Source organism: Rousettus aegyptiacus, unplaced genomic scaffold (assembly GCF_014176215.1).
Source record: "Rousettus aegyptiacus isolate mRouAeg1 unplaced genomic scaffold, mRouAeg1.p scaffold_m13_p_12, whole genome shotgun sequence".
In the NCBI taxonomy this organism is placed as follows: Eukaryota; Metazoa; Chordata; class Mammalia; order Chiroptera; family Pteropodidae; genus Rousettus; species Rousettus aegyptiacus.
In genome coordinates, this window is record NW_023416287.1 from 32,565,077 (window position 1) to 32,593,045 (window position 27,969).

At 36.4% G+C, this 27,969-nt stretch overlaps 1 protein-coding gene and 1 pseudogene across 3 annotated transcripts in view; one reads left to right on the plus strand and one right to left on the minus strand.

The window, feature by feature from the left end:
* MACROD2 (mono-ADP ribosylhydrolase 2) overlaps nt 1–27,969 on the plus strand; it is a 1,752,897-nt gene that overhangs the window by 1,295,470 nt on the left and 429,458 nt on the right. The window lies entirely within an intron of this gene.
* LOC118610326 lies at nt 6,768–6,886 on the minus strand (annotated as a pseudogene).

Consider the following 27,969-nt stretch of genomic DNA (forward strand, 5'->3'; position numbering starts at 1 on the left):
GGCAAATAGAATGGAGTATAGAGAGAACCTAAAAATACGCTATCTTGGTGGAGGAATGAGCCTATGTTCAAATAGGTATGGGAAATTCATATATATGTGCTACTAGGCCTGGGGATTCTAGACAGAGTACTAGGACATGTGGAGTAGGTATGTGAAATAGCAAAACAGAGAAGGGAAAACAATATTTTTCTGGCTCCTAGTATGTTTCATGGCTTGTGTTTGAGACACATACTATTACATGCTTCTATAACACATGCTATTACATTTCATGACCTTTCTTCAAGGTAGGTTTTTTTTTCTTTTTATTTTACATATATGGTAGTTAAAGTTCAAAGATAAGGAAATTATAGTACAAAACTGAACATATTCCCCAAACTTAGCCACTCAGAATACATTTGCAGAAGTGGAATCCAAAATAGGCTGATTATAGTCTTTCCCTAGGATGGTTTTGCAAACTGGAGTCAGGAAAGGAAATTAGGATTTACTCTGGTGGTGAAGCTGAGAGACATTGCTGCCAGCGGCATGTCCCCTGCCATCTTGGGGAGGGGTGGTCTGCTTTAGAAGGATATTTTTCTGAAGATGCCACTGATTTTTGGGCAGTTGGCAGAGTCATGGTACCCATTCTGCTGGCTTGAGTGAAGAACCAAATTGAGGCAAAATATGTTATATTTTATCAAAATAGTATAGCCTCTATAACCTCTCATTTTTAACTTTAACAGCTCAAGCTAATAATTCTCAACTAAACAAAATGGAAAGTTGAGAATCATTTGAAGGGCTTCTTCCCACAAAAAAAAAAAAAAAAAAAAAAAAAAAAAAAAGAAGAAGAAGAAGAAGAAGAAGCTCTATGCATCATTTTGAATAGTTCATTCTACCCTTTTCAAAAAAAACTGCTATGTTGAACTGCTACTTTTTATGGGTGTGTCCCCGGTCTTTCATATACATCAAGCTGGAAAAAATACTTAGAGGCACTATTCTCAATAGCAAAGTGAGTAATAGCTCTTTTAAAAAATTGATCTTTTAATACTCACTTTCATGCATGGGGTAAATCAAAAGATTGTTTATATATTGATGGCTGATTCTTCTTCCCTCTTCTCTGTAACCTGGAGGTGAGAAACATGTAATAATGGAAGCCAATAATGGGTAGAAGCCAAGAATAAGTAAGATGGATGTTTTTGAAAGAGAGTGTATCCCTTTGAAAAGTATAAATTTTAAGTCCATAAGACTATGAGACAACTTCAAAGTCTGCAGGAGTATATCAATGAGGCCATGATATAACAGTAGCTTAAATCCTCTTCCACGCAACCAAAATGGGAATTATGGTTCCTGGGAGCTAGATGTGAGGAGGTATGTTGCCCTTTAACACCAAATATTATTATCTTAAAGAGGAAGCTTGGTGTACAGATTAAAACTTTGGATTAAAAGTCAGAAAACTTAGATTCTAGTAAGGTTCTTCCATTTTCTCATATAACCTTGGACAATTAACTTCATCTTTCTGGGTTCCTCCTCTGCAAAATGGGGAGGGTAGGCCATGTCTCTTCTAGCTCTAGAATTTATTGCTATTGATGTTGTCCACTGTTGCAGCTAGTTGTGTCTTTACCCAGGTCATCATAGCACAATCAGACCAATAGGAATCTATTTTCTCTGTTTCTCCAGGCTCTTCAGATAACATACCAAAGATAAAGAAACATTTTCATATGCTGTCTGGATGCCTTTAAGGTGATATTCCATGCTTATATGGGTGTATTTTTAGAGTCAGTATTAACAACCTTGACCCATTTAGTGTAGGAGAAGAGGCTGCCATATTGCTTTTCTGTGAATGATCTGAATTATATGGTGGTTTCAAAATAGCCAACCTTTAAAACTCCTTATGAAATTCAAGCTGCTGATTATCCAAATGATGTGACATTTTTATAAATAGAAAATAAAACTCTGAGCATGTAGTTAGATCTACATCTGACACAGGGATAATGACACTGAGAGGTCCTACTGAAGGACATTCTATAGCCATTTTCATGAGCTGGAAGTATGCATCTTCCTTCTACCTTGGTAGGAAAGAAAAATAACCCTTTGCCTTGCCCTCATATTGATTAAATAGGACTCATGTGCTGCTATGATTGAATGGAAAATCAGTAGTCTTACCACTGCCATCCAGCTTAACTCAGGGAAGAACAAAAAAGGTACTTTCTCATTCTAGTGGAATTAAATGATTTGCCTTTGAGAGGAAATGTTCTCAGCTAGGACTCTGTTTTATGTGGAAGCTGTGGCCAAAGCCATAACCATCTCACTGTTTCTTCTATCACATTTAAGCATAGTGGTGGCCTTTATAAAAATCAGACTACTCATTATGGTAACAATCATAGGTAGGTCTGTTGAAGAAGCCATCATTTCTTCAACAGGAAACATACTAGAAGAAACTTCACAAGAGCATGGACATGTGGACATATAACATCAGTTTAATTATGGATAAAAGCTGGTTTGGAGGACCTGGATTGTGAGCCCAGTGACAGAAGGATATGCTAACATACTCTTCTCTGTCAGATCGAGTTTTCTTTATTTCTATTCATGGACTCCTTAGAAGTCCCAACACACAGGAACTTGAGTAAGCTTTAGTCTCTTTATTCTACACCAGGGAGCTTCAACGTTTAGTGAAAAGATTATTCATTTACACGAAGCAGGAATAGAAGGTTATTGGGGGATTTACAGTTCCTTAAACCCATGTTGAATCCGTTTCTAAAACCTGTTCATAATGTAGTGTTCCCATTTGTAATCCCAAGTTTGAAGCCCTCAGGCAAGTAAGTAAGAGCTTCATGTAGATCCTAAACTACTGATCTTAGACTTGGTTCTGCAGCATGAGTGCAGCCACCTGGCATGTGTGGCATGTGACCTGCTGAGCACCAGAGCAAGTTCTATTCAGTGGAGGAGAGGTGCTACTTGTACCTATAGCTTCTGTTACAGGCACTCTTTACAAAAAGACAGAGATAACGGGAGAGTGAGATTTTAAAGGATGAAATTTATTATCAGTTTCAAAACAAATCTTTGCATGAAGTAAGATATATAAATTCATTTTTCTTCCAATTGATCAAAATTCTCATATGTTTCTTAGCTTCTTTCTGCACTGATGTGATGCTAGTACATAGATTCGTTCTGTTGTTGCTTCTCTAACAGTGCTCCTAAATATTAGCCAAAATGTCATCCTTGCTCAATGGTAACTAAAAACACTCCAATGATCTCTCCTTAAGCTGGAGGAAAAATGGACTTGTTAGGATTTATTGAGATGTGTCAGTTTCAAACATAGGGCCTTTTTAAAAAAGCTTAAAGGATAATTTTACCCGTGTGAAACTTTATGTGCTGAGTTTATAAGCACAAAAATAACTCAACTACATTTATTCTGCAACATAAACATTGACTGTGCTTACCCAGCAGATTTTTCCTTGCTCTGGGCTGTTTTTCCTGCCCTATTATATACTGAAGAGTTCCCCTAATGGTCCAGGTGAGCTGGGTATGTCCGAGGCATACTGGCCTGGGACTCAGGGGCATTCTGAGAGATGTTACACCTATTCTGGGACTGTTTCTTATCAGTAAAATAAGGTGAGAATTATCTGGGAAATAATTAAATCAGATAACTGGGATATCTCCTAAATCTACTACATCAAAATATCAGGAAAGAACAGCAGCCTCTATTTTGAAAATTTCTCCAGCTAGTGGTTGAGAATGATTATACTATTTACTCTCAAGGATCTCTTCCAACTAGAACGTGCCAAGGTACAAGCTCATATTTACTCTCCAATGTGGGAAAGCATCTGCTAAGTGAGAACTGTGAGAGTAAGTCCCCCTCTCAACCAGCATATAATTGGCTTTCTAACAAGGGATTAGGAACCTCATGTGGGGTGTATTGTCTAGAAGGTACCAGAGTGGCCACCGCAGACTTCTCACTGAGGAGCACTTGTTTCTTCAGTACCACAATTCCTTTTGACATGGGTTGGCAAATAAATGAGTTTGATCATGTTTAAATATGATGTGTAACTTCAACTCACATGAAATATCCGTGGGAGTTGCTAGTCAGCTTTCTGTGGCACTCCGCACATAGTTGGGGCCCTTTGATCTCTTTTAGAAAATACTTTGATACATTTTCCATATTCTGTTTATAGTAATCATTGTCTCTGGATATGTGCTCAGATACCTTCATGCATGAGATATATTTAATAAGTAATAGTCATCAACATGTAGAATCGAATTATTATTTGAGTAATTATTATAATCAGATTGTAAAAATAAGTGAACAGGTTTATCTCTTGGATCTTGTGTAATTATATTGGTTCCTGAAAGACCTTTTGAGAATGAAGTGCCCAGTCACATGAAGCAAATTAGTTTTCCCTAGGTATGAGGGCACCATTTAGTTGTGCCTTCAAGAGATGATTTTCTGATTGGTAACTTTTTGTTCTTTATGGGGACCTGTTTCCACCATCCACTCGTGGATGGCCCCTGGATATACAGATATATGTTATCCACAGTGTTTCCAGGATCTCCTGCCACTTGACAAAATTAACTTTCTTTAAGGAATTAGAAAATGAACCGCTATACTAAAATTGCTGAAAATGCTAACCACCTTAATATCTTCTTCTGTCTGGAATTTTACTCTGAAAACAATTAGAGCATGATGGGCTGTGTGTTTGACAGTCCAAATTGAGCTACAAATGACCTGAGTATGCTTCAGCTAAGCACAGGGCAACTTAGGAATGTATTAAGTTGAGTAATCATCTCATATGTTTTTCCGCTGGGTTCAGTGACATCTACAAAGTTCATTTTTCTAAGAAGTTTTTTCTCTTTACAAATTTAAACTCAAGGGAAATAGGATCCATATGTTTCTGATTCATTCGCAGTAACTCATCAAAACATTTTTTTCTTTATAAGTTATTGAATGTCTACAGAGGCTTTTGACTGTTGTGTGTGTTTTTTTTTTTTTTTAATAAGTTCTTTTAAGCCTTTCTGTCTAGAGGCAGGAAATGACCATTTGCCAGCAGTGAGTGAACCCCCCCAAATAGTCACGTTCTGTATAGGAAGCAAAGGAAAAAGAAATTTCATCCTACATTTTCTAAGTACAGTCAGCAAATGGTTTCCTTAGAGGGTGGGGGGAATGTATTGATAAATTTATTAAACATGCAATTAAAGAACTTCCATGAGGTAGCTGCAGCAGAAACGGGATTTAAATTGCTCCCTTCATCATTATCTTACCCATAAAACTCTTTAGTGCCTCTGATTTACCCAGCAGTATAGAGCCATGAACTAAGTAAAATGTGAAATATCTTCAATGTGCAAAGCAGAGGTTTTCTGTGTAAGTGTGTGTGGGTGTGGCACAGAGAGATTGATTGATTCAAACTCTATTCCACACTACATTTTTTACTTCTCTATATTGAATTCAACATCTACTTTTGAGTATCAGTAATAATGTGGCATATTGCTCTGCTACAAATAAAGATAAATTTTATAACTTACCAACAATAGCCAAGGATAACTGGATTTCAAAAGCAAATAAACTTGAGCTTGGTCATTCACTAATTCACACACACGCACACACACACATACACACATATACATACACATACACACACACATATTTTAAGTGTCACTTATGTTGAGATATTGAGCGCTTCCTTTGTCTAAACACCTCACTTGGATGATCTCAATTAACACAACAATCCTATGTGGTAGTCATTACAATCATCCCCATTTTATGGATGAGGACATTCCGACTTAGAAATGTTATATAAAATTTCAAAGTCCTCACAGCAAATAAATGAGAGGGTTGAAATTTTAACACAGGATTCCAAATTCATAACCATGATAATAAAATCATACATATATTTTTTTAATGAGGAAAGTAGACTTCTATATCAGAGATCTCTTTTCAGTGCTTATATATCTCATTTAAGTCTAATTCAGATTTCTTCTGCCATTATCTCACGGTATCATCCATGCTGTTACTCATATAACTTATGCAAATTTGCTCATTATTATTATTATTATTTTTTTTTTATGAAACCAAGATAGTGCATTCATGGTCCAGTCAACTTTTATTTTCTTGCCTCCAGCACAGTACCAGGACAAAACTTATGACAAATTGGATGAAATAGTTAATACATGGGACTTTTATTAGCCGGCCTGAAGCTCTTATAGTCTCCTGAGCCTTCATGTGATTAGAGTTAGAGCGGAACAGCCTGTTAGGGCACCATTTCTAAGTCATAGATATGACCATTAATTCATTAGCCAAATCTGATCCAATGATAAACAAGCTCATGGCATTTTTAAATCCACAAGACTGAGTAGACCTGACATGGCTCCACTTTCTCGATGATCAGCCTGGTCTTTATTTAGAGTGCATGATTCTTGAAATAACAGACCTCTTCACTTTTTCCGTTCATGTCTGCTCAAATATCACATCTGTGGTGAACTTTTTCTTCACTCCTCCCTGCAGACTTTTACTGTGGTGGTGGATTTACTTGTTTGCTTACAATTGACTCGAAGACAGGGATTCTATAATTTTGCCCATTAGTGTGTGTGTGTGTGTGTGTGTGTGTATTAGTCCAAGGGGCCCAGCAGGTAGAAAGCCTTGATAAAAAGGCATTGACCTAATGAATGTTTTACATTACTTCTTTTAATTATTATTATTATTCTATTTTTTAGGCAAGGCAACCCTTGGTTGACCTCACAGATGGCAAGGACCTTGTCAGTTTACAATCCCTCATTTTTTAAATTTTTTAAATTTTTTACGCCTACAGCACTTGGTTTTCCTAGGTGGTTTCCAATCCAAGTACTACCCAGGCCTGACCCTGCTTAGCTTCCGAGATCAGACGGGATCGGGCTTGTTCAGGGAAGCACAGCCATAGACTACGTTGTTTCTTACAATGAGGAGCTGGGCATGCGTGAAGCCAGCACACCTGTCTCATACAGATCTTTTTGGTGTCATATTCTGAGCATGCTAAATAGGGTTTTCTCTGTATTTCGGTAGCTTTTAAATTAAGATTCAAATGTTGATCTCCATCCCCACCCCATATAAAGCACAGGGGCTAGAAACCAGTGGTAGTGTACAGAACTCCAGCCAGGTCCCAGGTATGCCCCAGCTCTGGGGGAAATTCAGCTCTACCCCTTCCTTCATGTATGGCTGACTGGCAGTATGTTGGGGTTGGGCAGCTTTCAAGCTATATCTAAATTAGGAAGCCTATTCTAGGGACAAACTGGAGAAAATAGAGATTCCTGGAAGCTCATCCCCTTTCCTGAGCCTTCGACCTGTTGATTTGTAGCAGGTGTGCACAGTGCTTAATCCTTTTGCCTACCTGGTCTTTGGTTTCTCTGCAGAGGCTCCTGTGATTTTAAACCAGTGAACCTTGGTCTTTAGGTAGCCATATTATCTATTTTCAATACATCTACTTTTAAATTCTTTTTAAAAAATCTATCTGATAATATCAATGTTTCCATTTCCAGTTTTAAAGTCTAATGATATTATTTTTAAATGTATATTTCCACATATAACCCCTTTCAAAAAAATGTCTCTCAGAAAAATCTTGTCAGTGTAGACTCATGTGTAATTCTTTCAAAAGCATCCCAGTCTTCATTTTTTAACAAATATTCAGTAGTTGGTTTAGGCCAGGGCTTGAACAAAGGTGGTGGATACATAGTTCTTATCCATACTAGTGGTAAAATCCTTACAAGACATTACATTTTTCTAACATTTGAATATGACGGTCAGCTATCTTTTCAATGTATTTATTTCAGATCACTATTTTTGAACATGAAATGCAATAAACCAAAAAATTCTTCAAAGGAAACTGGTTAATATTGTCCATACAACCTTTTAGAGAAAACAACACAGTTATCACATAATAATGTAGTAAATGCCAGGATAAGAGGTGCCCAGAGCACTGTGGGACACAGGGTAGAGGAAGAGACTAGGAAGGTTCTGAGTGCTTCCTGACTTAAATGGACAAGTACACGGGAGCCTGCATGCCTCCCCCTTCCCCTTCTGCCCCACCAAGGCTTTCATTCCACTAGGAGTAAAATCCAAATGCCTCTCTTAGAACATGGGCCCTTGACCCATGGTCCACAGACACAAGAGGTCTCAGAGAGTCTATGAACTTGAGAGAAAGAAAAATAATTATTCTCATTAAACTCTAACTGTAGTTTAGCACTTTCTTCTATCATGACTGTAGCCGCAAACCAGTGATGTCAGTAGTTCCTGTGGCTTTATCATCAGTAGAAATGACAGATATTTCCTGTCACATTACAGTTATTGTAGAGATCTCAAAATACAACTTATGCTCATCAAGACTTCAGATCACCACTAGATCAAACAACAACAACCCCATGAGATCTTGTTTTAATGTGTCAGTAAAGAAGCACACAATATTGCCATAACCACACTGATTAGGTAATTGTTATCTCAATAAAATGGTTTCCTTTGTAATCTTTTGTACTTTTGTTTGTTTAAAATCCTCATATATATTCTGAGATGATTATGTAGGCTTCGGTCAACTGCTAAATGGATCCACTACACCAAAGAAAAGTCTCTTGGTCCCTCCCATACTGTTTCTCCCTTGCTTGCTACCATCTAGTCTCAATGATCTGCTGTTTGAATCCGCCAATCTTGCTTATGCCTCAGACCACCACCACATGGGTGCAGAGGTGACAAAGAGCCTGGATAGACGAGTATTTATTGGAAGCAGCCTGATAGCTATGTATCCAGTGTCCATTGGCCTTTGTACCCTCCAGTGACTCATTAGCACACATAAAGCAAGCTCAGTGTGATTCTTTTTGCAGAGTAGAAAGTATAATTTGAAGAATTTATTGATCTTAACAAACAAACCTGAGAAATGCTAATGGAACAGGTTGCTTATCTATATCTCACTGCCTAAACCCACTGCCTGTTTCACCCGGGAAAGACAAGCAGACGTTATCTGCATAATGTGTAGGCACAAACTATCAAAAGTCTGGAAATTAATATAGGTGGCAACAGATATTCTTTTCAAAGGCATCCACAATAAAATAAGCCTCTGAGAGAACTTGTATCACACAATTTCGGGTGCTCGAAGAGCATGATTTGTAAGGTGGGGGAAGGTAATGGGTTCATTACTGCCAGAATGCAATGTCTTGAAACACAGTTTGAAACGTCTGAATCTGACATTTAATAGCTGAGATGATAGTGGCCAAATACTTCTTGAGGTCAAATCCATGCAGAGTTCCTAAAAGGTGAGAAATTGCTGAGATCTGTAATGACAAAGCTGATGAGAAGATTGATGAAATGGTGGTGGCACTAGTTTGAGCCTCCAAAATCACTTGTGAATGATTTATCCCATTGACAGCAGAACCAATTGACAATAGCTGAGCACTAATTAAATACCAGCTGCTGGGGAAACGTTATAAATGTCTTTGGCTCTGTGTTGGCAATTCTGTACTTTTAAGAAGATATCAAATTATTTTCCAATAATTGTTCTTTTTAGACTTAAGTTTTATGTGCTTCCATTCCTTGTCTCTTTTTCCTCGATCCCCAGCATGTTTGATTTGAAACCAAAAAGGAGATGAGGAAAGAAAAAATGGAGAAGGGATTGAAGGCAAGAGAATGATGGCAAGTTGACAGGGAAATAAAGGGGAGGGAGGGAAGAAGCTCCCGTGTATTAACAATACTTTTTTCCTTTCCAGTGTGTGGCTAATTTGGATAATATAATAATTGCCATTTATTAAGAAACTATCACAGGCTTGGCATTTTGTTAAGTGTTTTATATAGAATAAAAGTTGGCATTTATTTTTTACTATGAGCAAGACATTTTGCTAAGTATAAATCCTTGCCACCATCCTCAGGGTGTGAGGACTTCCTTTTTCCTTTTTTAAAATACAAATTAGGAAACTGGGGCAGAAAGAAAGTTGAAATCTCACTTAAAATATTCTATTTTGTTTCGATGACTGAGAATATATATAAAACAATTTTTAAAAGGCCTTTCATGTAAAAGCAGATTACAAAAGTTATAGTTTGCTAAGAAATACAATTAACACAATTTAAAGAAAACTGTTAAGTACATAAGCATTGTATTCAAATTAATTCTTAGGTTCGGTAATGAAAAAGAGATAGTATCTTACTACTAAAATGAATGATATACAGAATGACCGCAGTTCGGAAAGAAGTTAAAAGGTGCTGGAAGAATTAGGCATCCTGTGCTTAGATAATCTTTCTCTCCTTCTGTCCTCTTTGACTTGCACTGGGTTGGAGAGGTATATTCTTGGAAGCAGAAATTAAGACTCCGAAGATGTAAGTAGAAGTGAGGTCAGTCTCCATCATAGCTTCTTTATCTGAAACACCTGTGCTGATTGCCAATAGCTCCTTTATCTGAAACACCTATGGCTTATTACCAAGGGCTAATCTGCAAAGGCTTTTGAGGTAACTCATAGAGAAACCTGGAACTGTGTACAATGCAGAGAAGGCTATTCTATGGGAGTTAGGAAAAGTAATGTGTCAGAAAGAAGCATTTCAATCAATTCCATCAAACTCAATGAAGACTGGAAAAAGCTTACAGTAGTAGAATGATTAGTGACATAAGTAAGTGAATGTTTCTTTAAACAGCTTGTTGGACAGGAATAATCTATGTTGTCAGTTAACATATATTACATTGGTGGTATAAATAAGTTTCACAAGTAAAACTCAAATTGTGTAGGGAGTAAATAAAATTTCATATGAATCTCGGGGAAAGAACCTATCTTGTCTTTTTTGTGAAGCGTTTAGACTAAAAGAAATACCTGCAGAGAGTAGACCTGGCATGGAGACTTTCCACACTTTCTGGAGTGTGTCAAAATGCAGACGAGCCAAAGTTAATGTAACAATAACTGCATGAACAAGGTGTTCATCCCCTTTTGTCTTTTTTTTTTTTTTTTTGGCACCTAAGCTGATAATAGTAATAATGTCTAGTGTGACAATACATGCCAAGGCAAATTAACACAGGTGTCTTTCCTGTTCTTCAGGTTTAAGGGGACGCTGAAGCTTCAGTATTTCCTTGTAATAACAAAGATTACAGCTTCCACGACAGGCGAGACTGGGCAAATATGAAAACAGGTTCCCATTCCAAGTTTCTCTGTAGCACTAATGGAAATCAAGTGAACACATTCTATACTCTGAACCCTAAAAGACTAAATATGTGTTTGAAAAAGCAAGTCAGGGCTTAAATAGTCTCTGATAGATCTCTTCTTTCTAATTTCTAGAACAGAATATCTTGGCCTGGGTCTTAACAACACCCACATGCCCATCTTCCCATTAGTTCTTGTTGATGGGTTTGGAAGACTTGCCATGGGCCAGATTTCGCTAGAGTTTGTCATACTGGAGCCACAGTCCCCCACTTCAGACAGACTTTCATTCTGTGCGTCATCAGATACATTTAATGGCAAGTGGGTGTTTAAACCACAGAGAAGGGATAGCTAGAACAGATATATAATTAGATGTTTCCTGGCTATGTATGTGCTTTGTGGATAAGCCTGTGGATTTTCTCTTGAATGACTTGCCCTAATTGTGTTAACAGCTTCCCACAGCAGAGAACTAGGCTAAATTTGATCCATGAGCTTGAAGTTTGAGGCGAGGAATTGTGCATCTACAAGAACAATTATAACTATAATTAAGAAAGGGTTGGTTTTCTTTTCAGCTTGCCTTCTCATTTCTCAGTGAGCATGGCAGGGATTTTCACTAATAATAAAGACATTCTGGAGATGTAGAATTAGAAACTAGTTGACTATAGTTAATTGGCAGATTATTGTATTCCCATAAATTCTGCCTGGGACTGCTATGAGTAGATTTAAAGCTGCTAGGAAAAAAATAAAACATACAGCCCTTCGCAATAACTTTGTTTTTAGCTTGAGACTTTTGTGTTTTAGTGACTTTGGTACAAGATAAGCATTAACTTAAAGGTTTTATTTTGGAGAACACTAAAGTAATGTATATGATAAGATATTCTGGTGGATCTGCATAAGCTTCCATTGGAGCTAGGGGAAAGAATATATTTTGAACTTGTATAAAAATAAAAATGGCAGTATGACACAAATTCACTTCCTGCCATCTCTTGAGAAGTCCATATATTTCATCACATGTATGAACAAATCAAAAATATTGATAATAAAAACCCAACAGTATACATAATTAGGGTATGCTAATTGTAGGATTTTAAAGAAACTAACAAAGCTCAAAACGAACAGCATTCTCATTTTGTAAATAATAATAACTATTGTTAAATGGAGATTTTCTTCGAAATGCTCTACACTGAATTTTAAGTCAAGGTTCAAAGGAGGCAAATCAATTCAAGTGCAATTCATAAGTGTGGTTTTATCTGACAATGGCTTTGGGCCATAGGCCACTCAGAGGAAAAAATTACACCAGGATGGGATCAGAAGGTTTACTAAATGCAGGCCTTTGGCAAGGTGCTGAAGCTCTGAGTATTAGTTTGTCTATATTTGAAGGGAGGAAGAAAGTGCACAGCTGAAAGGTCGTTGAGAAGGGCCAGGACTCAAGTGAGGCATGCAGGGTGCCTAAGATGCACAATTTAAGGTGCCAGCATTGCATTCGTGTGACTCTGATGGTGAACGTCTCCTTTAGTTTTGCGCCCCAGGTGCTTCCCTCACCTCACTTTAGTCCTGGCAGTACACAGAAAGCCCTATCACAATACCTGGATCATCTGGAGGATCAAAAAATGTTTACCCCTGTTTTTCCCATCTGCCTCCTACCTTTCTTTTGAAAAATACATAGGAAAAAGGATGTGAATGTGTTTGTGAATTTTTATACAAATGTTAGCTGTGCTAAATCACTATTGAAATTATTAGTTATATTTCTATTATTGTTAGCAAAGATATGTATGTGGGTATGTATACATATATAATGGATATATATACATACATATATATACACCATAGCTATATTATAGTTGGTGGAAGAATTTAAATTAGGTAACATTAATTAACACATTGAATATAACCCTTTGATGTAGGATTGAAATTATATCAGAGTACAAATTAGAGAAGTACATGATACGTTTGGTGGTTTCTTCCCTTGTTTAATTTGACTACCAGTTCAGTGCCATGAAGATACAATGACTTTTTACTAGAAAATAGGCAAGGTTGGGAAAAAATCAGGACTCAGCATTATTCTAGATTTATTGGGGAGAGTATAGGCTGCTGGCTAGTAACTGGTACTAACTGCCTGCTGGGTGGAGGAAAGAAACTTGGACAGTTGCAGTTTAACTTAAGGAAGATGGGTGAGCAGGCAGTTGACAGGACTGACATCCTTACCTCCCAGACGTCGATTCACTTGGGTGAGAGCCATCATAAAAACCGACCATGGATAGCCAGCTCTGGGTAGGCTATAAGTACCCTTTAAAGGATTATGAAAGAACTGTTTAACTTTATATAAATTGGAAGCTAAATTTATTCAGAGCAAAGAATGTGTTTTTTTTGCAGCGGAAATGATGTTTTTCATGATATGAGTGGTAGCGGATAATTTTGGTCAATTTCAAATGCAATGCATTTTTCAAAAGTAAATCTGCAAAGAAAATCTGAATTTTTACAGCCATCTTAGTTTTAGAAATTTTATGTTTCATTATGAACTTGTGATCAAGTTCAGTAGCTCAAGATTGCAATTGGAAGACACATATGTCTGGGTCAGACAAGAGAACCAATTTAAGGTACATTAGGCTGTTTTCTTTCTTTGTGCAGGGTGAGTTGTTTCCTTGCTGCATTTCTGTGCACCAGTAGGAAAAGAAGCTGTGCATGCATGACATCTGTGTCCGTGTTATTCAGAACATCCTAGGCTGTTCTGCAGTCTTTAGCACACTGGAGAAATGGGAAGCTTTTGATAAGTTACTAATAACTATTTATTTGGGACTGTTCATTTAACATATACAAGCAAGCTCAGATTTCTGCTGTGATTTACAATTGATTGGACAGTAAAAACCTGCCTATGTCTTTGTGACATACTGTGGATAATCCTTATCTTCATCCTTTCTCCATAGAGGCGGTTTCCATAATTGACGGTCAATCTAATGTCTAGAATAATAGTAGCTAACATGTACTGAGCACTTGCAATGTGCCAGGCCCTACTCTATTCCATGTTCTTTGTGTTCCAACATTTTACAGATCTAGAAACCGAGGCATGTCTAAGCAACGTATTTAAGCTAGTAAATATTACTTCTGTATACTCTGAAACCAGCAGACTTGGCGTTGGCTCATAATCATCCTGATATAATGACCCTGAAATCCTCTATATGTTTGCATATACATATTTATTTTTGAAGAATAGTGAAGAGATTCTACTTAGAATAGAAGGCACTTGTATTGAGGTCTTTCCCTTCTTTGCTGAGTGCCAAAGATGAAAACAGCAGAGGTGAAATCACCAGGCTTGCCAGCTTTCTCAGATTTGATGCTTCTGTGGGGAAGATTTGTAGAACATGTCTCTCAAACTCCAGTCCTATGAGGAGCCAATGAAAGCCACATGAGTGAGTGAAGTAGGCTGGTTGGTGTCTCTACTGAACTTTAAGCATCTCTTTGATGTGGCTCCAGATACTCATTGCCATGAAGGATTAGCCAAGGTGGCCTCATTGTCTAATTTTTCTGAAGAAGATAGACATTGAGATTCAAAATATATCCATTTTACAAATATTGAAGACAAATTTAAAAACTTTAAAAATATAGTGCAAACCAACACAAATATATCTATGGGCCAGATAAGGGCTGTTATTTCAAGGTAGTCTCTGTTCGTTACGAATGATAGGACACATACAAGGGGTTTTTGCATCTTTTTCTTCCTTTAAGGGGGAAGGAAAGTTACTACCTGTAGGAAACTCCAAGGCAGGAGGATTGTTTAGAGAAAGACATGTTTATTGTTTAGGGCCCAGTTATAACTCTGCATGATTCCTACTCAAAATGGGTTATCTTTCCATTGAACAATATGGTAGGCACTAGCTATATATGGCTATTAAAATTACTTAAATAAAATCTAAATTTAAATTACTCGCTTTCACCAGGTACATTTCAAGCACTCAGTGACCACATTTGGCCAGTGGCTACCATATTGGACAGAGTAGAATAGAATATTTTCATCATTGCAGAAAGTTCTATTGAACAATCTAGCTCTAGATTCTTAGCCTCTGGCAGCTTAGATTATATGACTAAATGATATAAGAGGATGCTCACATGATAAGATGAGTAAAACTAATGTACTGTTTTTTCAGAAATTTCATTCCTGACCTATTTGCCTATATGATTGTAATTCCCACCATAGGAATACTGACTTAAAAGGCAGTACACGTTTTTTTTTCCCGAGAAGGAGTGCTAGCTAGTGCCATCAAGTCATTACAGTGATCCTTGCATTAAAGTCACCTGAGGATATTTTAAAAATTCAAGTATTTGGTCTCTACTTCATGTCTACTTCACCAGCACTTCTAGGGAGTTGACCAAGGCATGTCTGGTTCTCAGGATGTCCCTCAGTAATCCTGAGGAAGCCCTCTGGCAAAGCATCACTCAATTAGTATGAACCAAGTTTCCCAGATCATTCCAGCCTTGGAAATACTCAGAGGCCTGGGTCATAATCAAATTGTAACTTAGCTACACCCCACCTATATTTCTTTAGACTTCTTCGGCACTAAATTCTTTGGTGACCATTTATTATTATTACCTTGATAGAGCCAATTCCAGGAACTCAAGCACATATGAATATTGATCTACCTCAAAAAAAGGAAGGCATTTTTTCAAGACTCATATATCTTTCATTTACACTTATGTGGCCAAGCCTTTGGCTAGTTCACAACTCTTTGTAGATACCCCAAAGTTAACTCTGCCCTTTGAATTTTTAATGTCTCTGGGATGTGCTCTACTTTAAAATCGCAGGTACTAGATTGGAAACAGCTATTAGTGGGGCACAATTGGGTGTGTGTCCATGTCTGACCATGGACCTCACTTAGTACTTTCTAGTTCTTCCAAAGGAGACATAGATCCTTTAAAAATGGGACTCTTAGAGACCTGTTTGATCTCCCAGTATTCCAAGAAGCTGGACTACATTAGCATAGGTTGGTATTGGAGGTCTTGCTGTCTCTGCACAGAGAAGAGAATATGGATTAGAAAAGAGAGACTCCAGATAAGGACACTTCAGGGGGCAGGCTACAGAGAGTGAAAGGAACCAAGTAGCAGTAGGCAGGAGGAACCCAGGGAGAAAAGCTGGTGAGTGTTCCTATAAACATTATGAGTATTCTTATGCCTGACTTTTAATGACCTGACCTGTGGTGCAAGAAAAGGGTCATATGCAGGATTCATTGATGACTACATGTTGACCAATAACCTCTATGAAGTCACATAAGTTTCCTGAAAAGACTACTCGAAGCAGTCCCACAACACTATTCTATCAGTAGTTTTCACTTAACATAATGCCTCCCAAATGTTCTTGTATACTAGGAAAAACTGGGGGAATTCTAAAAAATTTCAATTGCTATGGCTGTTACATAAAACTAAATCAGAATGTTGCAGGGGTGAGGTGTGTATGTGTGCCAGGAACTACTGATTTAACACCAAAAGCATCACTGGAAAATGACTGTTGTTGGAGTCTTGGGCTGTTGCTCAACAGGACTCAGAGCAACTGACTGTCATTTATGTCCTCTAATTCTAGTTATTTTTTTCTTCTATAGCCATGAAGTGAGCTCCCTGTACATGTGGTACAGAATCCAATTTTTATCTTCCCTTTGTACTCCATAGGAAATTTTAATAATTCTCCAGATGTGCAAAGAGTGGAACCAGTCTATTTGAGTGACTACTGTTCTTGAATTAGAGAAACTCTAGTTTCAACATGGGACATCCAGAGGCTCCTTTGAGAATGATACTTAACTCCTCCCAGCCTGGGTATCTCCATTTAAAATTGGTGATGAGGATTCAAAGATATAATGTAGTGTTTCCCAAACATCTTGTGCAGATAAGAACCTCTTGAAGAGTTTAACATATATACACCTCATTTTGGATGCCCTGATTCACTAAAGTCTGAGGATCACTAAGTCTGAGAATCACTAAACTAATGTATATCAAGCATTTAGAGTGAAGTAGGTATTATTACCTTTCTGCCCCTCAATTCCTGTGAATATACTTTTTCCCCCCAACTAGCTAGGGGTTAATCATGCTCTGAGATAGAATTATTTGATCATAGAGAGAATTAATAAAATAACCCCTATTCTCAGAAGTGTGTGGATTTGGTATCCAGAGCCATTCTTCAGAAGATGGCTTATGTATTTCAGAGGATCAATGATTTGAGTCCCATTTGCTGACAAATTGCCTTCGAAGAGTGGAGGAAGCTTATCCGTTATGGACTGTACAAATTATATCATGACCACATGGCCTGATTATCTCCCAATTCTTGTCTTGCATTCTGGCTTATTTTCTTATCTACTGGCTCTTTCTTTGACTGTACTTACCAAAGTACCTTGAACTGTGCCTTAACTTTGCACCATTTCTTGCAATTATGTACACAACTTGCTCACAACTCCAGGAGATATGTTTGGTTTCAAATATATTCCTGCATGGTTTTTATCCCAGGGAACAGACCCTGTAAGCAGCTTTGATCAGCTCTATTGACCACTGGACTAAGATTTACCTCTTTGCTCTTAGGTATCCGTCATGGTCCTTTCTGATCCTGGCCATGTAGCCTCAATGGCTTGAGTTCATTTGCATTGCTTCAGTTTCTCCATTAGTCCAAAAATATCTCAGTGTTGAGCTATTTCTGGGTGCCTTACTGTCAGCTGATGAAGATGAATTTTTTGGTCACTGAGGGAGAAAGGAGCTCCTGTTACCTCTTGTACTTCTCCTTCAAACTATTCTTCACAATTACGTTTGTGTGTTGAATTGGGAAGTGAATGCTTACTCTCCACTAGAATTCCACTAAGAGCCACAAGATCATGTTTATGCTCGCCATTTTATCTCTAACACATAGCAGATATTCTGTCACAGAGTGGGCAACCAACAACTATTAGATGAACTTAGGGCCTAGCTAGCATAATTTTCCTTTACAACAGTATCTGGTATGGGCAAACATTATTTCCATTAAGAAAAATTACATAGCTCAAAGAAGTAATTCCTATCATCTACAGGCTTTCGAGTTGTCTCAGTGTTATTCAGACCCACGCGGTCCCCATTTCTCTTACAGTAATGCACCCAGTGCCAAATGAACTGTCAATGGGGATGAGGTCAACCCAACTTGTATGTTCTTATGCATCCACCATTACCATGTTCTTGTTACTATCAACACTAACTAACCAGTGAAACTTCATATGAAAACACTCTGGCAAGGAGTCAGTGATACCCAACTCATGTTGAAAGGCAGTTTGGATAGGCTAATTATCCTGTTATATCCTTATTTGTACCATGGCTTTTAGTTTCCCTTTACATAAACCTAAATCTCCCTTGCACACACGAGAATCCAGACAGCTGAACATTACTTCTAGGGTGGTCAGGAATACTCAGATGTCTCTACTCAACATCTGAGTATTGTCATGGATGAACATCACACTCAACCTAGGGAGAAGAATATTTCTGGCAAGTTAATGAGTGGTGATGAGAAGGAAGCAAGAGACTGATTTAAAAATATTTTTTTAATGTTCAAAAAGGGAAAATCTATTTTTTAAAAAAGAAGGATGTATGTCATTAGCATAAGCTCTATAAAGACTAAGACTGGGACTTGGGATCTGTCTTTAGAGTTTCTCTCCTAGGGCAGGGTACTGAGATTTCTTTAATAAGGATGTCAGATGCTGAGGTGAATGCCAAAAGAAATTGTATCTCTTAGTCCCTGCTCATAGACTACACAAAGCTAGCTAGCCCTAATGATATCTGATATTGTGAAACAATTACATGAGAATGATAAAGTGGCATATAATTTGGCATCACCCAAAGTAGTAGAGGTACAACATATGTACTCTAGAGATTTGGAAAATGAAGAGAATATTTTAGACTAAATTGTTCATAAAGGCTTTACTGAGGTGAGGAAAACTGACACAACGAAAGGTTTGAATAGGTGGAGTAGAGGGAGGCCATTGAAGGTGGGGTGGGGAGAGGAGCAGGGCTAGGGTTTGGTATGATCAAAGAAGCAAGAATTATTATACATGTTTATAGAACTGTTATAATTCTGACTTGGCTGGTTTTCACTGAGAAAGGGTGGGTCAATAGCTTTCAGCTAATTGTATATCAAGATGCAGAAGCTGTGTCTACCAACTTGATTTTGTTAGAAAAAACACCACCTATTCAGAAACCATATTGGAAACGTGGGGCTCTGCCTATGGTAGTTGACATATTGATTTGCTTGGCTGGCTTGGTTGATTTGTCTTTTAAAGGAGAATGCCCTCCTTCTGTCTTACAAATACTTACATCCCACCCAAATCTTCATCAAAGAAAATGACCTTCTCAGAGAACAAATGGAAGACAGTCTCTATTTAGTAAAGAAATATAAGCGACCCTCACATAATCAACATTACATAGGCACAGTCATTCATTCTCTTTCTTTTCATGATTTTGTTAACACACACCTTACCATATATTGTAAGTCAGAAGGATATGACCATCTTATTTTGGTGATGGCTGTGGTAAGATTATTTCAAAATATTATGTAAAATGAAATCTTTAAGGAGAAAAAGACCTCACCATCTCAGATTCCCACCCCCACTCCAAACCTCCTTGTCTGAGCTTGTACCAGCAATTGCATGTGTCCATCAGAGAAAGTAAAAAAAGCTTACCAGATATCAGTAAATATTTCTAAGTGTTTAAAACAAACAAACAAACAAACAAACAAAAAACCTCCCCATTCTTTTTTCTACAGTAATACTAGTAAAACTTAGTTAGTGATATTCAGCTATCTGTTCTATCCAGCATTGCAATGTAATTGTATGAAGTAAGAACTCTCTGAAAGGAAATTTCATTTTATGGAGCCTTGTAAAGCATCATTGTTGAATGTTTAATAGAGAAAACTAGTTAAAAGTAAAATGAGAGGTTTATATATTTACTGTTAAGCCAGTAGGTTCAACTAATTCATTTCTACTTCAACCACCTACAGTTAGTCTCCTCCCCAGTTCCTGAGTTTTTGCAGTTGTTTTTCTCCTGTGTCATCTATCTGGCACCACCCTCACTGTTCTGCCTGTTAACTGCGCATTGCCCATCCTGATCTCTGAATTTTATCAAATACAGCTTCAGAATGGTCTAAAGTCTGTTATTACCAACATCCACGATTCCCCCCTGGAGTTCATTCAAATAGTATAGTAAATATCTCTCCAATGGTTTTCTGAGAGGCAAAAACCAGGCACTTGGTATTTTCCACATATGAATCCAGGAAAAAAGATTTGAAAGTCAACAGACATGGCTGCCAGAAACATGTTTTTCATCCCCACTTTTCGTCACCCCCTCAGTATCTTCTGTCTTTTCCTCTATTATCTCTATAGCACTTGTCAACACTTGACAAATTATATCTTTTACTTATTTAGTTTGTTTGTTGCCTACCTAGTCCAACTAAAAAAATATTAGGACAAGGATTTTTTTATGATTTAGTTCACTTTTATATCTCTAGTACCTAGAACAGGGCCTGGCACACAGGAAGTATTCAATAAATATTTTTAGACTGAATAATAGACAATACAGTGCTCAACCAAGGCAGTTTTACCCTCTGGGAACATTTGGAAAAGGCTGGAGACATTTTTGATTATATGGTCTGGGGGACTGGGTAGTGCTACCAGCCTACTATAATGCATAGGACAGCCCCTCACAACAAAGAATTATCTGGCCCCAAATGTCAATAGTGTCGAGACAGAAAAACCCGATGCACAGAATTCTCTAGAGTTCTGCTGGGAAGGTTAACTGCCATCTCTTCTGTGGCTCCCTCTGACACATTTTCTGAACTATGACCTTTTCTCACTCATCACCTGACCACACTTTTCTGTTTGTTTTTTTGTCATCTAGAAATTGAACTCCTTTTGTATTCCTTTACTGTCATTTTATTGTGATTTCCTAAAGGAGAGGTGGCAAATGCCTGTGCTCAGCTGCCATCTTGAACTTAAAACTCTATCATCCTTATTTTTCTTAAATGTTAGATTTTCTCTGAAGCCTTCATTACGACTTTAGCCAATATGTCATTTCCCTTTGTCTGAATTCCTAGAATATTTGCCATGAGTTTTGACTTTAGGTAAGATATTCAATAGGGTTGCTGCTCTAATATAGGGTCCCAAACACTATGGTTTAGAGAAGGAAGTTCGTTTCTCTCCAGTGAAACATTCAGTAGGATGGCTCTGCTCCATGTGATTATTCAGAGATTCAGGCTTCCCCTATCTTGTTATTCTGTCATCCTCCGAGCATTGTTCTCAACCAAAAGGATGAAGATTTAGAAGATGGGAGAGAGAAGCAGTCCTATGTAGCATTTTCTTTTAAATTGTGATGTGTGATATGTATGTATGGTATGTGTGTGTATAAAGTGTTAACGGTAGTTATTTATGGAAGGTAGGATTACAAGTGACTTTTAATTTTCATTGTTTTTCTCTTCTATAAATGGACGATAGACAATATTTCTTTTAAACAAGACAGAACTCAACAACCCCACCCTACCGCACCCCACTCTCCGCCCCCCACCAAAAAAAAAAAAAAAGAAAAAAGAAAAGAAAGAAGAAAATGAAAGTACATGTTTCGGATTTTAATTTAATTGAAAAAAAATGATTACCTCTTAAAATATATATTTACACTTTAATACTTATGCCTATATATTATTACCTTTCAAAAAATAAATCAAGCAAGTCATGTGTTTGGCATTATAGACTCATTTCCCCTTCTTTTGACCAATTATTTTTAAGAAATGACATTTAAGTTATGAGATGGGAGAAGAAAACAGAAAATAGAAGAGATGGCCAAGAAATAGGGCAAGAGTGTATATTCAGAGAGATATGAAGATCAATAACAATGGTTTAAATCAGCAGTTAGAAAAATTTTGAGGGAGATCATGGGAAATTTGTTAGCACAGAAATTAAAGGAGTGTAGTAAACAAAGCTTATATTTGAAGGAGAAAAAATCCTGAAGTAACTGGTAATAAACCTGAGTTACCTGGATCTGAAAAGAGTCATTCTTTACCAGTTAGTCACCATAGTTTAGCCCTTCCTTGGCCATATGTGGAATTAGCTGCTGTTCCTCTATTTCCTTGGCAATCGTGAAAGTGGCACTAAGGCTCTGGGTGGGGAAATGGAAGCTCATTTCAGAAGCATCCATTTGATGAAAAAAATAGGAAGCTTTTGGCTAAAGGTTAAGTGAGCATATTGCAAATTAATGTTGTAAACACAGGATATTTTTCAGGTATTTTGTTGTATGTTTAATGCCATAATCTAAGATTACTGTGGCACAATTGTCAAGCAACATAAATAGCATATACATTTCTGTAAGCTGAGTTTTTATTATTAAAATATTATGAACATTTTTACTCTCCATATAACTGTAAAGAGATCTCATTTTTCATGACTGTATTATATTCATTCTATTAAATGAATGTTCCAGTAAATATACTTCTGGCAAGATTAACTAAATTGGCTATCAGGGTATATATTTCATTTGGCCTGAAAGTCATGGACTGAATATTTGTGCCCCAATACCACCACAAAATCTATGTGTTGAAATCTTAATCTCCAATGTGATCATAATAGGAGGTGAGGCCTTTGGGAGATAACTAGATCATGAGTGTATAGTACTCATGAATGGAATTAGCACCCTTGTAAAAGGAACTCCAGAGAGTGCTCTTGCTCTTTCTTTGCCATGTGAGGCTACAACAGAAGTCAGCAGTCTGCTATCTGGAAGTAGGTTCTCATTAGAACTGGGCCATGCTGGCATCCTGATCTTAGACTTTTCTCCTCAAGAACTGTGAGAAGTAAATTTTTGTTGTTGTAAGTCCAGTCTATGGTAAACCACCCAGTCTATGGTGTATTTGTCATAGCAGTCCAAATGAAATGACACTATTTATTAGATTATTTATTCTTTATTTTTAGATACTTTTTAATATAGCAAAATCTTTTTATGTGTTGGTTGTTTTAGGTGATCTATGTAAGTTAAAAAAAAAAACTTTTGTTTTATGCAGATTGCTAAAGGAGTTGTTTAATGAGTAATTAAAACTCATTTTAAATATAGAGAATTAAAATAGAGCAAGTGTTATAGCCATTTATTGACAAAAGTGGCAAAGAGATATTCAAATGAAACCAGTAAATGTATTTGTTGACTATATACAAGTAGAAATATGAAATTAATTTTAGTGTTCTAAATAAAAAAGATAGGATATGACATATTCTAAATCTCATTATATTTTACTATTCCTAGAACTATTTTGAAAATTATATAGCTGTTAATTCTTTTTCTCTTTTTCCATTTATTCTTCTCTTCAAACTTGTTATAAAAACCTTCATAGAGAAAAGTTGAAAGAACAGAACAAAGAACACCTTTGTAACCTCCAAGATTCAACAGCTGTTATATCTTAAGAGAATAAAAACTTCTTTGTTATATGAATATTTGAATGGTTAAGACAGAAGAGAAACCTAAAAAGCAGTATAATGCATCCTCTTAATTCTGTATTGTATTATTGATATTGAATTGATACATTGTAATATCTTTGAAAAATCACAACAAACTAGATTGGAGAAAATATTGACACATAAGCAAGGCTCTAGTGAGTCCCGCACAATACTGCTTATGCTACTACTCTTCCTCTTTCTTTTTTATCCTTTCAAGTCTCCTTCTTTATCTTTCTGTCTGCCACAATATCAAACTTTAGCAAAATAATTATTTACCAAAGAACTATCAATTTATTTAAATATTGGTTACATGCAAAATTCAATTAATTACATTCTGTAGTAGGGAGGAGTTTATTGTCTTTGTGGTGGTTTGACTTATATGGAATGTATTTCATGAATACATAAATTAAATCCACATGTCCTTTACAAATTATTATTTCATTGTGTTACTTGGAAATAAATCACTACAACAGACAGTCATTGAGTATTGAATGCCTTATTTGTTCTCATACTAGACCTGAGAGAATTTAGTTTTGTATAATAAGAACTTGGTATATGTATTAAATTAGTATTAATTTACCAACAAGTGACATTTTAATTAAACATTTTAAAGTTGGCAGATCTAGACTTACCAGATAAAATATAGAATGCCTAGTTAAATATGAATTTCAGATGAACAACAAATAAGTATTTTTGTATGTCTTAAATATTGCAGGGGATATACTTATATTAAAATAATTATTAAATGTTCATCTGAAATTTGAATTTAACTGGACAGCCTATATATTAATCTTTGCTAAATTAGGCATCCCTAACAGAACATAGTGTGTAAATGTTTAGTTGTCTAGTTTTTTGTTGTTTCTATTTTTTTCTTCTTAATTTCTGCCAGTCTCATGGTTAAGACAAAGTATATCGCAAGTTTTAGCTACCTGTTTGATATGTTGAAAAAACAAACTTGCTACCATCACTGAGGAAAATAGCAAAGTGAGATTTTAAAAAATTACTCAACCATATAAAATGTATTAATCTTATATTTAGCTCATTAATTACATTTTTCTCCTATATACATAAATACATACTTAATGAAAAAAAAAAAGCATGCCTAAATAATACAGAAAGCCACAAACATACTACCTTATATTAAACTTATCACCTTCCAAAATCAGCCTCTCTTTGAAAAAAACATTGGCCTGGATCTTGGGAAATCTTATTTCTAGTCTTGGCTTTGTTCTTATGAGCTCTATGGTCTGGGATAGTATCTGAGGAGTTGAAAGATTGATGTCTAAGGCCATTTTCAGATCTGAGGTTATAGTAGCCCATGATTTAGCTTCAAGTTCCTGGATAATTATTGTATATCTATGGTCCTCATGAAGCCTGTTCTTGGTTAGAAATTGTTTTAACTTTTTTAAACTGTGCTATTTTTATGTCTTCATTCTTTATTCTAATGGATTACGTTTTCACTTTTAATGCATGTGATGATGTCATTGATGCAAAGCAATGATTCTAAATTAAATCCAAAGGAAATCTCTCAACAATAGTCACATTAAAATGCTGGGTGTGCCCTTTAAGTAAAGTCAGCATTTCTCCCTAAGGGTTTTGAAACTAGTTCTCAAAGTTTAATGGTAGAATAAAATGGTATTTTTCTTGAGAAGAACAATTTTGGTGGCTTAATTATAGACCCATCTTTTTAAAAGAATTGTAGAAAGTAAAAAGAAATCTAGTACATGGAAGATGATAATTATATGCATTAAGACAATGCTACATAAGACAAACGCTTTCTACTGCAACATATAAACATATATATTAGGCTCCCCTAATTTTTTCCCATTTCTATTATTTGGATACTTTAAGTGGAATTTTAGAGGATTTTTTTTTTTTTAAGAAACCTTAAATGTAATTCATCCTACTTTTTTTCCCCTCTTGAGAAGAAATCCAGGCCCAGTGTAGGTAGGTGACTGACACAGGGGAAACTAGTTGGTAAGAAAAGAGTATGTGACATGACAGGTACATTGCAGATATAACCCAGGTTTTATCACAGTCTCACTGTGGTCTAGGGAAGCCCTGGAATTACTACTATAGAAGGGGATTGGAAGTGATGTTGTGGTTATGAGGTGGGGAGGGAATTTGCAATACTGCTTGGGGGAAGGATTGATTAGAAGACTTGTCTGGAAGCTGCATTTGTACTTCAGGTTCACTATTTCTACTTTTCTATTTAGATTGTTTGATTTTGGTACCCCAATGAGAGGAGCTTGGCATCAGGAAGGAAATGATGGAAATTATGAAGGGACTAACTTTTTTTTTTTTTACGTCTTCCTATTTATTTTTATTTTTATATTTTCTTATTTTCAATTATATTTATTGGGGTGACATTGGTTGAAACTTTCTCATGCTACTTTCTGGCACTGCCTGTGAGATGAGAGCTTTTTTTTTTTTTTTTTTCCCTTCAATTGTACAGATGATAATCTTGAGGGTAAGAAGCATTTCACCAATTTACCAAAGGTTACAAAATAGTGGACAGCCTTCGAACTCAGATCTAAAGAACAAGAAAATCTAGATGGATTTTACATTATACCATGCCTATGGAATAAACATGCCTCATCAACTTTGAAATGTTCTCTGAGATGAGACACTGAGCTTCAGGACAATGTATGGCTATGTTTGCTGCATGTAGACATATCTCCTTCAAAATATAGTAATTTAAATTAAATTCCTTCAAAATCACTCTGAAAAATATATGGCTAAATCTATGTCTCTATGTGTAACTTAATTGGTAGAAGGAAATAAAACACATTAAAGCCTATCACATTTAACAAACTCATGAGTTATTCATTAAAAAATATCCCGATTTACCTAATTCCATTGGTTGGTTTTAGAATAGAACAATATTTGATAGGATTCACACTTTTTCTTCTGAGAACAGCTCTTACATATAAATATATTTCATTCTTATTCTCTTATGGGCTCGTTTTTTTCAACTTAAAAGTTTTTATAATAAAAGGTAGTTTTAAAAAGGTTTTTAAAAAGTGTGAAAGCTGATATATAAGTTTGCCCGTTTCAAACACATAAATCAATAGAACTTCCAATATACAAATGACATAACCAACGGTATAATTTTTAGTGAATAAATCTGATGTCAAACGTGGCTACACAAATAGTGGTAGAGCAAAGACATGGGAGTTCAGAATGTGTTACATCCTCAGTTCCATCACTAACTGCTTTGTGACCTTGAGTATTTCACTGAAATTTTCTGAGGTATGTTATGTCTTTGATTTAAGTATTTTGCCAATTCTAAATCTTGCCATTCTTTGACTGTTTTTGTAAAACCAGATATTTCCATGTCAATATTTTGAATAATTTATGTTTCTGATAACTCCTAGGAACAATGTAAAGTCCCTTTATCTTTATACTAATGATTATCAAAACGTGGTTTTGGAAATTTGTTAGAAATATAAATTGTAAGGCCCCATTTCCGTCTTACTGAATCAGAAACTCTGAAGGCAGGGCCAGAAAATTGTGTTTTCACAGGCTCTCAGGTGGTGGAGAACCACTTTTTTAAACGATAAAATTAAAGAGCTATTTCAAAGAAAAAGGTGATTGCCTGATTATTGGACTGATATCCTACAACTTAATCTCATTACTGCATACATGAAGAACCCCTAAACGGAAAGAGAGTGAGGCCTACTGAGTGAACATACAAGGCAGACCGTGCTTCCATTTCCTCATAGGACACTTTCTAATCCTACATTTCCTGCATCTGGGGTTTCAATCTTCCCAGATCAATTTTCAGAGTGAATGTACGTCTAAGTATTTCAAGTAAATTTTATTGAGTATTTATGGATGAGAAATAAGTTGACAACTAGAAAATAATGAAAGCATCTCTTTGATAAACCTGTTAATGAACATGTGGCAATTTGTGTGTATGGGGGGAGGTGGAGGGCGGTAACACAGGTGTGCCATCTCAAAAAGTAAGACCTAAAAAGATGCCCCCAGTAGAGTAGGAGTGCCCTGAACTGAAATTGAAGTAGTAATTCGAGGCGTCACAGTGAACACCAAAGGTCATGGTGTTTTATTTATTACTGCAATTATAAGAACAATAAAATTGCGACAGGCAGCATGGTCTGTGTGGTTTTGCCACTCTCTCTGTGACTTTATTCCCCCTCATCAGCACTTCTGATTTTCAGAGGCTTGAGTCTGATGAGCAGCCTCAGCAAGTACACAGATAAATATATTTTCCCAAGACAGAACAGTTTTGAGCTAGCAGTTGTTGATAAAGATGTGTCATCCTCAGTTTTGTTCTTTACTGGAAGGCCTGCAAGCAGAGATGGTGAAATTCGTGTTATCACTTCCACATGGGCTGTTTTCTTGGCACAAATGAAGAGATTGGAGGTGGGGGGGGTGTGTCGCAATCATGTCT